Below are 12,999 nucleotides of genomic sequence, written 5' to 3' on the forward strand. Positions count from 1 at the left end.
AAAAGAAAGGAAGAGGCAGACTGTATGCCCTATGAGTGCATCCTGCTTTCTGCTAAGTATATGGTTCACGGCAATTAACTGCCAACTTCACACCAATAAACTAAATACAGAGCAGGAGGTAACCTATAGATCCATGATGCACATCACAGTGGCAAACTACTGTGAAGAGACTGTTTTTATTTACATATACATACACTCATGAAGATATATAGACTACTAATATAAGAATATGGATATTTATATGATAACAATTTGGACAAAGTTTTATTGCCTTCTTTTTGGTCACTAAGACAGGCAAATTGTTTACCTGTCTTACTTGTTTACCAGCCCACCCCAGCCCTCCAATCCCAGGAGTTCTGAAAATACTAAGTTTTCACATAAAAAAGTAAATAAGTTACTAGTGTAGGACAGAAAGTTAACCATAAATGCAAACAGGATTTAAAAGATCAATTGTACAATTTTTTTGTTTGTTTGTTTGGGATGGTCATTAATCAGACGAACAAGCACACTGTCATATTCATAGGATTCTAATAGAAATCAAAATATAAAAAGGTGTGTAAGCATCTTTGATTCATTACACATTTTTTTTTACTGACAGTTGATCCAATCTAAAAATCTGATGCCTTTCAGCATACTCATTCATCAGAACGCTCGCTCTTTCATCCTCATATCCTTTACATAATTCCTCAAGTAATGTGAATAGTACGCCTTTAATTTAAATAATTCTCCTCCAAAGAACTGCATAGAAGCAGAGTGATGCATAGAGCCTTTAGTACGTTTACAACACAAGTAAAGCTCCCTTAATAGACTGTGCATTGCAGCAGACAAATACAACAGATTGTCAAAGCAGTTTCTCTTCAAAGGAGCAGTAAAAGTCCATTTAGATCCACCTGTTACACATACACAGTCACTCAACAGGGCTGCTAAGAAATCTCCTGGTGAAGTGAAGATCCTCAAAAGGAACAAGTTGCATCTGTTGTTATTGATCAGTAAATGGCCTCTTAATAGAGAGGAGAGGGTTGATCTAAGATTACTAGCCTGCTACACATGAGAAATTATATTTCTAATATCCAATGATAGACGAAACAAGCAAGTATATAAAACTGTATCAGCCAACCCTCTCCAAACACCACTGAAGGTGCACTGAACAACACGACAAAAGTTTCACTGACAGCCATAAGGATTATTGTGCTCCAAGTTAAGCACCGCTTAAGTGCTCTTCTGATTGAAGCTAAGTACAAGTTAATATCGTGACCACTAAGTGCCCACAGCCTCCTGGTTCTCTCCTGATATGAGACTTTATTCTACAAAATTAAATAAAATTGCTTCAATTTCACAGAAGTTTCACACGCTTAGAACTGGATTAATGTCACGGGGGAAAAAAATTCACAAAGCAAGTATTTCACACAGACCTATGATTCAGTAACATTCAGTACAGCACCACTTCTGAAGCCTGTTCCTCTAAGTGTAGCGCTTCACAAACAAATAGTTTCTTGAATAAAACGCCCTTTTAAGCAGCCACAGAAGCAAACCTTCTACTGTAGCAGGCAGAATGGGCAGCCTTGCTCAGAAATCTGTCTGAAGCTGACAGTTTTTGGTATCAGTCACTCTTCAATTCATGCTCTTTTTCTCAGACTTTGAGTGCAGAAACATTTCACCTTGTTTCTGGTTTAACAGGAAACTTTTCCTATATGGTTTGCAAAAGTAACTCTGAGAGCAGAAGCATCAAGAACAATTCATTTCGGCAAACCGCTGGACTGCCTCATACAGGATGATCTTGACGAGAACACCAACGCAGGTAACAGCAGTGTTATCTGGCCAGTGGCTCAAGTTGAAGGAAACTGTCAAACAAGATTAATCAACCCACTATATTTGTAATAAATAAGAACCATGCCACATCTCTATTTTCATACAGCTGCACCCATACACTTTCATTCCTTTTTGGAAGAAATTGCAGGCTAAAACTACAGCTGAAAAAGAGGCTGGGGCAGATGCAAAGAATATAGGATATGTTCTCACAGACTCTGCCCTGAAGACCAGAGCCAGCATTTATGCCAGCTGCGTAAGTACCTGCATATTAGCTAAAGAAACCATCCCCTGAGTTCAGATAACTCAATTGTTATAAAGCAAAATATTCCTAGAGTCCTCCCTTGAGGAATCCAGGAATACTGTAACATTGGCTGCAATGCTGAATTTGGAAATCTGCCTGTTTTACCAATCTGTGTACTTACCAGCAGGATGACGACACTTCCTGGCCTAATGACCGAGACACCAATTATCCAAAGTTAGCTCTCTACTTTCAGATGTGGAACAATTCAGTGTTCTCAGTTTGATAGGATCGATGCACACTTTTCCTCCCATCAGGCCAGAACTGGAACGCTTCCATCAATAAGGATCCTTGAGTGGTCCCTTCTCAGCAGGTGAAACCTCTCTGCTCAGCTCTCCTCCACGTTTTGCCAGCCGTGACAAATTCTGAACTGTATTACTAGCAACCATTGAGCTTCTACTGACAACCACATAAGTGCAGTATATCTGGGGGGAAAAGCAGCTGCAAAAACAATGACCTGTTACAGGAAGGGTAAAATGATTTGTTCCCGTAACAGAACTAGGCTCCAGTCTACTCCTAGCACACTCAAATAATGCAGGGCACATTTTTTTTTCCCCTGTAAGAATGATGGATGTACAGTGTGGTAAGAACTGTTTTCTTCTGCTCTAGCTGCATTTTATTTCTTAACTCACACAACACTTTGTCTGCAAAAACTGGATAAATATTTGACATTGAACGATTCCCAGTGCTCCCTTCAATATAAAAGCTTTTTTTTTTAAAAAAAATAAAAATAAATGTTTTGCTTTCCCGTGTACTAATTAGATTAACGAAGGTTGGGTTTTTTCCTTGTTTTTGTACTCACTGTAATTACAAAACAAATTACATAATTTCACAGACCTATAAAAATCCTCTGACATTATTTCACTGGCTTCACCAGCTAGGATTTGAATAAGAACAGGATCAGGGCTAATGAAGTCAGCACTAAAACTGTCATATAATCTTTCTGAATACATAAGAACTTCAACGTGAAGTAAAAATAAATCATTTTTAAGACTGCTTCCTGACACGTGTAAGAGAAGTATAGAAGACGACAAAGTAGAAAATGCCAATAATTATGAAAATGTCAAAGATATGACGTAAAGTACATGAAAAAGTGAGTAAGAGATGAATGTAATGTAAAATCATACTTCAGGGTTTATTACTGGCCGACTTTGTACAGTTTACTTAAAGACAGCTATAAAACCAAGAGGTACTTGATTGGTACTTGGTACCAAGAGGTACAAAGATTTAAAGTCTGCTCTAACTGCAATCTGTCATAGGCTAAACTTATCCAGTCTCCCAGCTGATGTAACAAAGAATAAAAACATTTAAGTGAAAAAAAAAAATAAAGAACAACCAAGCAAATAATTCTACTGTGGCCTCAACATAATACACGTCCATGTTTCTCTCTCTGTAAAAGGAAGTTTGCAGCTTCAGTTTAACAATATGTTTTCATCTTGCAGTGGAAATATTTGAGACAGAAAATCCCCACCCCCACCAAAGTCCTACAGATGTCTACTGCATATTCTGGATGAAGCTTTGTCTGCTCACAACACTAGATGGAACATGAGTCCTCTGCTTGCACTGATAAAACCATTGCCTTCTCTGAAGTACTGTATAACCTATGTAAACAAGTGTTCTCACGATTTCTATCATAAGGACTAGAAGTTGGAACAATTCCTATGGTTTCCCATAACTCTTGGCAAGCGATCTCACTTCCCTCTCCCACTCCCTTACCCCCACCCCACTGATTCCATTCCCTCTCATTAAAAAGCAGACAGATGCAACCAAGTTCTTCCCAGCCAGTAAAATCCATTAGAAATGACATCTCATCCCTTCCCTTCCTCCTCCCAGCTTCCTTTCGTTTAAAAAAGACGACATCTTAAACCTTAGCCAGCTGCACAACCTCAGAGGCCTTGTGAACAAGGTAAGGATGAGAGACGTACAGGACAGTGAAAGAACACACTTGCAAACAGTTCAACATACACCATGCAATCCTCAGTTCTTCTGTCTGGGGGCACAAGCAAAGTAAAGTTGTTGGCTTCCCCCATTTGGAACTCACTTTCCCTTCTTCTCCAGACATATTGCACAGGGGCTAGGCTCCATCAAGGAACACAGTGCTATCAATTTTGAAGTGTATAAGGGAAAATGATCAATACTCATCCCTCTTGGATGTATTGGAACTAGCTATTAATTAGGAATTAATATTGTGTATTCATGATTCTTTTTCATGTTCTCATTGTTGCTTTTAGTCATCTGAGGAGAACATTAAGATTATTTTTCTTCCTGAAATGGTTTTAGGCATTACCCTGGAATTAACTGTCTCTAAAAAAAGTAAGCATTAAAAAATCATTTAACAGCTGGATATAACATCTGTCTTTCCCAGGTCATTAGTACTTAAGAGCAGCTAATTTATGAGACTACAAGGTAAAGGAAAGACTTCCAATTAAAAGAATCACACTTGGTTCTAGTTGTTGTTTTTTTTTTTTAACCATGTTTGAGTGTTGCAATTCCAAATAAAAAATCTTTTTAAATAGAAGTCATGCCAAATGGAAAGAGCCATCAACTTCTCAATATTCCAGTGATTCTGTGAAATCCTGAGTCACCTTTCTTAGATCTCCATTTCAAGAAACAGTGATTTTGTGTAGTCCTTTCACATCTCAGATTCAAGGTTGTAAATTTTAAAATAACTCAGAAGGCAAGGAAAAGTAAATAAGAAGCACAGTAAAGACAACAGCATCTCATGCAGTATGTATACAACCGCTTAAATTCTAGATCTTAAGGCAGTCTCAGGATTTCTTCAGGATGCACTGTGTAACTTCTGTGCACGTGAGATAGGCAGTGCTCAGTCACTAGCACTGCTATCCTTGCTCTGAGCTATCTGTGAAGCTACACACATCTCACCACAGTTGTCTGTTCTGTCAGGATATAAAATTAGTAATGTTTCTGCTTTCAAAAATATAAACACTCTTCTATTTAAAAAACTAAAAAAAAAAAAACCAACTGGAAATGGCCTAAAAAGGGCAATACAAGAATTTAAGCAAGGTAACAATTATTTTGAAATAGTCCAATTATATACTCAATAGGAAAGCAGTTTCCAACTTGCATTAAAGCAATTCTTAAACAGCTCTCATCATGCTCTGACTACTACACTACTGCTGAAATTCACTCCTTGACAAAAGTGAGAAATTCAAATCTTTTAATTTCATGGTTTGAAAACAAAGCTTACAAAAATGTTTTCTTTCCTTAATCCCAGTTGTAACTAAACTGATTTCTGCCTGTACCTCTTACAGGTACATCAGTATTTAAATCATCATGGTTTGTTATAAAAACATTTATTCAACACAGGTCTAAAAATGAAGGATGCATGCAAGCTGTAGGAGCATCTCAGCACAAACAAAAACAGATTTTACAAGGCCTGGCATCAGAGTTACTTCTGTCGAAAAAGGAGGAGATCAAAATCTAACTTCTACATTCGTACTCATAAAAATAGACACTTTTAGAGTCAATGAAAGAGAGTTCCAGGCATGTAAGGTACAATTGATTACAATTAACACTGGGGTGTTACAGCAACCTCTGTTCATTCTGCAATATGACTCGCATTTCAAACCAAATGGCCATAGGTAAAGCGAACCTCCCACTCAGGTTTCAGCATACAACTATGACCTGGATCTGTTCTGAATTACAGCTATAATTTCTGCTTGATTTTACCATTACTCAAAGTAAAGCCTTTGCAGTATCGGTGTATTATTACACCAGCATTGTCAAATCCAAACAGCCCTCACATACAGCATACTGGTAGTTGTAATGACTCTCCGTAATATCTGTTGTTCACATAATAAGCTGTAACCATAAATAAATCCATTCCAGGGGTTGCAGAAATACAGGAATAACAGAACGAGAAGCAAACAAAAACAGCACATCCAGATTGTGCAGCTAGGCTGCAATAAAACCGATCCACAACTTCAGTGAAGAGGTTTTGATTTCAGTTTTCTAACCACTGGCAAGCTCTGAAGAGTCAGGTTTGGCTTCAGCACCAATCCTCCTTCTGACCCAGCTGCAATTTGTCATTTTATAATCCCATCTTTAATTGCTCAATCCATCCCTTTCACTGCACATTTGTTGTGTTAAGCTAGTTACTGAACTACGCCTCCCCGTTCTTTCACGTTCTCTCAAGTCTCACTCTTAATATTATATGCTTTTTCCACACAGTAAATAAATTGTTTCCAGTACTCCTAACATTTTAGAAACGCAAACACATATGTAGCCTAGGATGCACATTATAACTCCAAATATACTGTAAAAGGGCCAACTTTCATTTTGCAGTCTCTACAGGGGGAAGGGCAATTTGAATAAGATGTTAAAAAAATACTTAACATGGATTGTATAAATTTATACAGTTAATTTGTAGAGCACTGAATTATTTTATTATTTATTTTTTAAATGTATTTTAAATGGTGACACTGAAAAATCTTCAGTGCTGACCTTGTAACGTAGTGGCCTTAAAAACATCACAGAGGGTTTCTGTGAACTACGGCTTCCAGTGGTATCGTACACAGTGGTACCAAGAACAACCTACATTTGAACGTGGTGAGGCACTGGAGGAGGTTACCTCATGTTGTGGTTGATGCCCCATTCCTGAAGACTTCAAAGGCAAGGCTGGATAAGGCCCTGGGCAACCTGGTCTAGCTGTGGTGTCCCTGTTCATTGCAGGGGAGTTGGACTAGCTGGCCTTCAGAGGTCCCTTCCAGTTCTAAAGGTTCTACAATTCTACATATACAATATCAATATACATTAAATATTTATTGACAAATGAATACAGCAAAATAAAAGTTGGACTAAGATTTATACGGAAATATAAATTATAATATATAAAATACAAAATGTAAGCTAAAGATGGAGTCTAAGTGGAAATGCTTATCTCATCTCTATCTTCCCACCCTTATGCTAAGTAGTGCATAGGTTCTTGCAATGCCTGGAGAGAACAGAACAAAAATAATGCACTGATTAATAAATAACAATTCACAAGTGCAACTCAAAAGTCAAGTAGAATTTTAGTAAGTAAATAAATCCTCTTTTTTTTAGTATTTATATTTTGAGAAATTGTTTCACAACAAAGTGCAGGTTTCACAATGTAAGGATCAACTTATTTTAGATAACATTCAGTAAACTGTTCAGCATAACAAGTGTGCATGCATGCGTGTACAAGTACAGATCTACATTCACAAAATGCCTCAACTTCAGGCTTTTATACACACCCCTAACAGAAAATTTAATATTCTACTATTCTGTGAAGCCAATATATTGTTCACATTTCAGTTGTGGTGAAGTGAAGAGAAATCAAAATATCTCCAAAATCAACAAGAGAGCACCTACTGCACCAACTCATATATCCAGAGGCCGAGGTACTGCATCTGCACCACTGGAAAATCTGTAGTGCTGCACCAACTCCTCAGGCAGAAGCTCAATTGGAACATTACTCACTACACTCATGAAGTAAAAGCACTAAGGAAAGGAACTTCATTGTGCCATTTCTTCCACACATTTAACAAGAATTCAAAATGGACTTAAGTTTCATTTTCCATTGGGTTATAAACGGCTACATCAGCAATCACAGATAACTCTATCAGTATTTCATAAAAATTGAATTTCCAGTTCTAAAAGCCGCTGTATTTTCAAATTATCTGCTACAGCGTAGGCAGTATGTTGAGCAATAACATCATGAGACTCAAATGGTACACAGACCATATCTCACATCTTTGTACAGCAGCACTTGTCACTTATTTGCACACATCCATTGCTTGTAGCTAGAAAACAATACATTTTTGTCTATTTTCAGGGAAGATGATTTTCTTCTGCAATATACTTGGACCATCTTCTAAAATTCTGTGGAATTCTATCTTCCCTCTGAGATAATATTGTGCCCCGAAGACTCTCCACTAAAAACCGCACCATTTGCTACCTGTCAGATGGCTGAAGGCACTCACTCAAGCAGCCAGCAACTGGAGAGGATTATAGCTCACAAATGCTGCCAGTATCAGTGAGACAGCAAGTAGCAGACAGTTCATTTTACAAAAACTTAATGGACTGTATGGCCCTGGCTGCTTAATACAAGCACTGTCAAGGCATCTAAGTAAAAAGTCTCAGCTGTCACTGCTGACAAGCTGAGCAGAATTATTTGTCACACTAGACTAGATAAGAGACCAGTAGTGTGGTGTATGGTGAGATTCCCATACATCTCCACCATACTGCAGTCTCAGACAGCAGGCATATGGTTTCTTCCAATGCACTGGCAGTGTAATGTAATCTTACTGCAAGCAGTATGGCCAGAGCATTATTCTTTGGCCTCCATATTTTAACTAAATTATCCTCCTTTGTGCTCAGCTCTACATGTTGTAATTAAGTGCTCTCTGATTTCCTCTTCATTTCTTTTCTGAAAAAGACAGCATGAATAATCTCCAGATCATTAGCTAGTGCAATCCATGTCATCAGTGTCAAAATGTATCAGCTGAAAAACTAACCTGCTGCATCTGGTCTATAATACAAACGCCTTCATCTTGCTATTTTCTCTAACCCCATCAAAAAGTCTATCACTCATTATCTTTCAGCGAGTGTACACTAATTAAGGGAGGAAAGGCATCCAAAAAGGTAATTCTTTCTCCACTGCTTACATACCAGAGCTCTCATTAACCTGGTCCTGCATGTTGTCTACATTAGGGTATACACCATCTTTCTTCACAAAGGAACGTGACCTTAGAGTTCTACCATCCCTCGTAACAAAACAGAAATGAATGCTTTTCACTTATTGGCATTCACCCTGCACAGCCACACTGACACTAACACTGAACAAAATCTATGCAAATTGCTGAAAAACATTTGACAGATCAGATCAGAAGAGTTCTGCAAAACTAACAGCACAGTGCAAGTTTAAAGTGTCAGATCTCTTTCCTTTAGTCAATACAAAAACAATTTATTACACAAAGTTGTCAGGAAAGGATCTTAAGAAGGAGTGGAAGGAATGGCAAGAAATGGAAGTAATAATATAGACTGAGTCAAGTTATATAGGGTTGTCAGACAAAGATAAGGAGTAAAGAACTGTGTAAGTGACAGGAAATAAGCGGATCAAGGCAAAGTGCCTATGCTGCACAAGAGGCAGTGTTGTATGCTTGCTGCTCCCTCTTGTTTTACATCTGGGCTCCCTTCTAAACTGCCAGGTGCAAAGCGGTACCACTTTGGTGCAGCCTTTCAAACACTATAAGGTTATCACTACATTTAATGCAAAAAGTACTTTGGTACTTTAGTTCCTAGAAAAAAGGCCATAACATCCCAATGGCAATTCATTGCAACACTGCTTTCCATAGGACATACACCTCTCTTGAAACTCACTTCTCTCTCAGAGAGAAGTGTTAAAAGCTACAGTTATTGAGATGTTAGCAAGAAAGCAAAGCCCAAGAGAATGAATTCAACTTCAGTCATCATTACTGAGCTTGTGACATTTGTTGAATTTATGAGTGTAAGATTGTTCCAGATAAAATTAAAAACAGGAAATCCCAGCACATCTCATTTCTCAGAGACCTTCTCCACTTCTGAGCAGCCAGTGGATATTTCTGTATTATTTCCTGCTCACTGTAGGAAAGTAACAAAGTTATCAGTCTGTCTACAGCAGTGAATCCACATGTCAGAGAGATGAGGCCTGAAGAAACAATTACGGAGTACTGCTCTTCTACACATGCATACATCTGTAAAAGCAGAACAAATCCTCTGTAAAAGAAAACCCACATGCCTCTTCACTGGACCCGAGACAGTCATTCTCCGTGGCTGAAATTCATTCATGAATGTAGATTGTACACAGAGATTAAACCCCACCTAACTCTTCAAAATAAAGCAGCACACACACAGGACTTGCCCAGAGCTCATTCTGACCCCAAGCTGAGCCAGTAGGACATGGCTCTGACATGATGCAAGCACAGCAGCTGTATTTCAGTAAAGCACTGCTGGAGGTACACTGCACTTCAGAAGACAAGTCCACGTACTGATGATCATGTAGCAGCAGTAACAGAGCCTAATGCTATGTGGATAATGTACTGAATCATGATATCACAAAATCAGTACCATGTTTTTGCAGAATCAAGGCTGGGGAGTAGAAAAAGATAAAGTAGCTAACGAATAAAAATTAGAATGAAATGAGAAATGAGTGCTTACAATAAAGGCAGATGCTTGCTAATTCACTCTATTGAAAGTGTTTAAAAAGTGAACAGCTGACCTACTTAATGAGCACTCAAAGGATTCAAAAATGCCAGCAGATACAGCATTAAATTTCATCGACACTCCCCTCCAAAAAAGCTCTGTCACTATACAAACAGCAAATAACACTTGTGAATACAGTTAATCAGACATATGAGAGAACTGAGAGAGATAACCTCAAAAATAAATGCAAGTGTTCTGAAAGGAAAGTGCATCATTATAATTCTAGATTTGGAAAAGACCTGTGCTTAAATTCACTGATGAACATGTTAACTCCTCCCTACTGATCCGGCCAATCAGTTAACAACACAGCACCACCCTTCCCTGAGATATCATTAACTCAATCTAACAGACCAAGAAACAAGGTGATGACAACGTCCTAATTACACAGAAATGCATAACAACAAACAGGCAAAAGATAATCACATAAATCAGTAAGAGAAAAGGAAAGTTAAATCACCAACAGTTTCAAAGCCAAAGTAGTTAATTAAGTGTAAAGTTACAATTATAAGACATTAATTCAACTTATAAACGTTAACACAAGCTTAAATTTTTGTCTTCCACAAAACACAGACCAGAAAACATACTTAATGATTAAATAACTTCCATCAAGAATCAGTGCTCATTTCTGAACTTTCTGGCTTATTCAATTTTCTTTTTTCCCCACAACCTTTGAAGTGAGGATTTTGAGGCATCTATCCAGAACCATTTAGCAAGCTTGCACTGCACGATTCAAGAATTACGTATGTTGGCACAAGTGAAGTGCAACATACTGACTGCATCATAAAAATTGTAAGACTGACATTCGCGGTTGTAGCAATTCATCTAGATAACACTGCTATTTATCTTCACTTCTCTGTGTAAAGTAACAAGGTCTAAACATTAAAACTTGCTGCAAACCAACAACATAGCTCTACAATTCTATTTGTGCAGTAAAAGGAGAACATTTGACCTCAGTAGCCTTCATCCCATGTCACAAGGCTTTGCTGGTTCTTTTGGAAGCAACAAATGAGAAAGGTTCTTTTGACCAGGAGATAATACATTTCAGCAGGGTCGTTTGCACGGCTGCATTACACCATCCTAAAGATCCCTATCACTGACCCTGCTCAGCCTGACACAAGCAAAAGGCAAGCAAGCCCACAAGTCCTCCAGAGTGAGTTTTCCCTCACTGCTTGCCCGGCACTGGTGGGCTGCACCAGAGAAGGATGTAAGCAGAGCATATCGTGTGCCATCATTCTTCTCCCCCACATCCCATATCTTACCAATTCATTTGTTACAGCTTCAGGAGATAAGAGAAAGCAGAATGGCTTTCCTGGCAAATAAGGAAGTAGTGACAAAAGCAAGTAATTTCTTCTACTTTTTTTTTTTTTTAAGCTATTTCCAAGCTTTAATCAGCCATCTACTCCCCTTAAATTCTCCCCTGCAATGAAAGGAAATCCCCAGAAAGAAATTTCTAATACCAGCTCCTGGTGGGACCAAATCGATACATTTTAGCCCATTTCTTTTTAATAAATGCAATGATTTTAATCAAATTTGTTCAGAGGACAGAAGATTAGTTAAAGAAGAGAAGTAAATGAAACATTAAATTAAGGTATCACTGGGAATTAAAAATGTAATTTTATGTTATTACCAGTGGTATATTATGAATAAAGAATATGCAAAATGCAATTAATATGCAGCACAATATGAACAGCATTTGAGAAAAATGAATTTGATATGTAGGACAGAAAGGTCACAAATTATTAAAGTCAATTCAGTTGGCTTTGCTCTGTTCAATTTCTTCGTGGGCTCCTGTTTAAATATTTCCAGGTACAAGGAACAGTCGCTACTAAGTCCTGACATACTTTAAAGGTGACTACAGCTCATGACAAGCAACCCAGTATATTCCCTATACAAAGCAAGACAACTACTGGAAACATGTTTTCAGTTAAGTAGAAAGCTTCCTCCCCACATAGAGCTACATCGAAAGCAAAACATAGATTAACAGTTCATAAGAATACCTCAAACATTATAACAATGCTACAGATAATGGAAGTAAGAAAAGATTTATTGACAGTTAATTATAAACTTCGTTTATCTAAAATTACTATTCAGAATCACTAGCCAATGTATAAAACCATGATTTCCTAAGCCATTTGCTGTTGTCCTTAGGGATATTTTGGGGGGGAGGAGGGAGGTGGAACAAAGAGTAACATGCAGTTTGACCAGCAGTACTTTTTACCCGTAAGGTACCAAAGTACCTTTCCCTCTTCCATGGGATAATGGATTCCTTAAGCATGTTGGAGCTCAGATTAAAATGGTATGCATGAAGTCCTGTTTTTCTAAGAATACACCAGGAAACTGAGACTGACAAAACTAGTGGACTCTGTCATAAGTATGACAATTAATACTATGCATATGTTAAGATCTCTTATACAACAGCAAAAAAAAAATCTGAAAAGGATAAATAAGCCAAAGATACTTTAGGGTATCTATGAAACCAGTAATTATTTCATCACTCTCCTGTAGGCATTCATTTCATTCTTCCAGACTAATTGCAGTTTCATAATTATCTTCTTATTCCAACCTATGTAACCTATTGACATCTCACTTCTAATAACTGGTGTTCTGTGCCTCTTCAAAAGAAGAAATGTACATTTTAACAAATAGCGTTTATAGAGGGCAACTGT

The 12,999-nt window shown here is 37.8% G+C and overlaps 1 protein-coding gene across 10 annotated transcripts in view; it reads right to left on the reverse strand.

Moving 5' to 3' along the window:
* NAALADL2 (N-acetylated alpha-linked acidic dipeptidase like 2) overlaps window positions 1–12,999 on the reverse strand; it is a 379,774-nt gene that overhangs the window by 333,714 nt on the left and 33,061 nt on the right. The window lies entirely within an intron of this gene.

This window comes from Gallus gallus, chromosome 9, assembly GCF_016699485.2.
Source record: "Gallus gallus isolate bGalGal1 chromosome 9, bGalGal1.mat.broiler.GRCg7b, whole genome shotgun sequence".
Taxonomy (NCBI): Eukaryota; Metazoa; Chordata; class Aves; order Galliformes; family Phasianidae; genus Gallus; species Gallus gallus.